Consider the following 2,410-nt stretch of genomic DNA (forward strand, 5'->3'; position numbering starts at 1 on the left):
TATGGACTACAATGAAATAGATCTTACCGTAAATAGATACTAATTGTTAAAACCGGTTAATAGATCGGTGAAATAATTAATCAATGCTGTTCTTCATGTAACAACTCCTTTGGTTAATGACTACTCGGCACCTATGTAGAAAATATATATTAAAGAAACGACATAAGGGAGGGTTGTAACAGAGTGGGCTATTGGTGAGAAGGATCGCCTCCCCTAGAGAATACCACAGCTGCAGCATTTTGAAGCACCCAGGCAGTGTCATGTGACCCCCAACTGGCGCAATGCATGCTGGGAGATGTAGTCCTTCAGTGTAAATACATCTCCCGGCCAGGAGATCTACATGCATCGAAGGACTACATCTCCCGGCATGCATTGCGGCACTTGGGGGCGAGTGTCCCCACTGGGAGCTTGAATCAGTGGCACCTGCGCTTCTCCCTGGGGAGGACGACAGATCCCCTACTGACAGGGGCCCATTGGTAAGTAATGTCAGTCTCCCCCACCAATGGCCTACTTTATTAGGAACCTCTCTTATGGGGAAGTTAATTTTTGTATACAGTTCCTTTAATGGAAATCACTGTCTGACAGAAGGCCTGTTTCTCAAAAACAAATGGATTCCATTCCTGTTTTTCTGAATCTCAGAAAGGAAAAAAAAGAGCCGATTGGTTGATAAAAAGCAAAATCTGGCCATTGCTTTCTCTAGTAGTGTTAATCCCCATAAACATGCTACATTATTCTTGTTCCTCACGATCGTTAATGTAGACAGGTTCGGGAAGAAGTGCTGTATACACACACTGTTCGGTTATAGTGTGTGAGTTCTATGGAAGAGGGATGATGGGCTGTGAAAGAGAGACTGGTGTTCTCTAAAGAAGAAAAGGGCGCCATGCGCTTGTTAGAAGTTTAGCGATTCGCCTGCCAAGGATTTAGTGTGTGGACGAGACTTGAGACCTCTGTCAGATTTCTTTTTCACACTATCCTTATTAGTGATATTTTCTTTTACTTCCTGTGTCAGAAACTTAATAGGAGGTTTCAAGTAATCTTCCTACTCAAAACAAAAAAGTAAACAATTTCTGGCGGTATCCCCACTGATAATATTTTTCTCCACTGCCTGTCTCACAAAGACAACAGGAAGTTTCAAGAAAGAGAGGGGAAATTACACCTCATCACCTGACCAGGTGTGTCCAATAGAAATGGTTCCCTCCTGATCCAGTGACTGCCGTAATATTTTGGAGCTTGCTCATATGTCTCGATAATCTCTTACTATGAAGACAAGAAGAGAAGGACAGAAATAACACCCTGACTAGTTTCCAGCATCCAAAACTGTGAAAATAAAAATTATGACTGGTGTTCACTTTAAAACCGGACATATATATTTCATTACAGGTTATTTAACAAATGTTGTGATGAGGTGGGCCTGAATTACTAAGGTTCTTAAAGACTGGAGGACATCAGTGGAACCTAATTATTATTTTTTTGCGCGTTAAAGGAGACCTGAAGTGAGAGGCATGTGGAGACTGCCATATTTATTTCCTTTTAAAGAACGTACATTGCATGGCTGTCCTGTTGATCCTCTGTCTCATATTTCTGGCCAGAGACCTTGAATAAGCATGCAGACCAGAGGTTTCTGACTAAATCAGCCACATTTGTTTCAGATGTGTGATTCAGACACTACTGCAGCCAAAGCGATCAGCAGGACTGCCAGGCAAAGAGTATTGTTTAAAAGGAAATGACTATGGCAGCCTCCATATCCTTCTCAGTTCATGTGTCCTTTAAGTGTCTACTTTTTGGTGACAAACTCTCAAGGCGCTTGTCTAAGGCCTTGTTTCCATCTGTCCGCTTCTATCCGCTTTTTATCAGCACATCAATGTTACAGATTGATACATGTTGCTGAAAAGCGGACAGAAGCGCATAGATGGAAACGAGGCCTTAATCATAGCAAGACCTCAGTATGGATGTTGGTAAAAGGCCGGTGTAACAGCGGTCATACAATTACTAGCACCTGGGCCTGCAGTCAGACTTAGCCAAAATAATAATTATTGACCCCCAATGGCAGAAATTAAAAAAAGAAAAAAATCCAGCTTCAACCCGGGTTTACTGATGCAATTAAATCTGAAGCTTCTGTGTAGTTGCTGTCAGACTGAATGCAATACAGGTCTTTTATACATATCAAGGCCCATGTCTAGGAATTTTTTATACTCTTCTTGATTTACCGTAACTGTTCTCTCTTCTCTGCTATCCTGTTGTGTTCCTCCCTCAAGCTCATTAAGCCCCTCCCCCCAAATACTCTCCCCTGAGGAACACACCACTGGTGCAGACAGCTCATAGCACCACTTCAGCTCCAGTGAATACGGTTTTGAGTGATTCCCAAAACATGTTTTCATACCACATTGGGCAGTGTTGCTCACACATTGCT

This window comes from Hyperolius riggenbachi, chromosome 9 (assembly GCF_040937935.1).
Source record: "Hyperolius riggenbachi isolate aHypRig1 chromosome 9, aHypRig1.pri, whole genome shotgun sequence".
NCBI lineage: Eukaryota > Metazoa > Chordata > Amphibia > Anura > Hyperoliidae > Hyperolius > Hyperolius riggenbachi.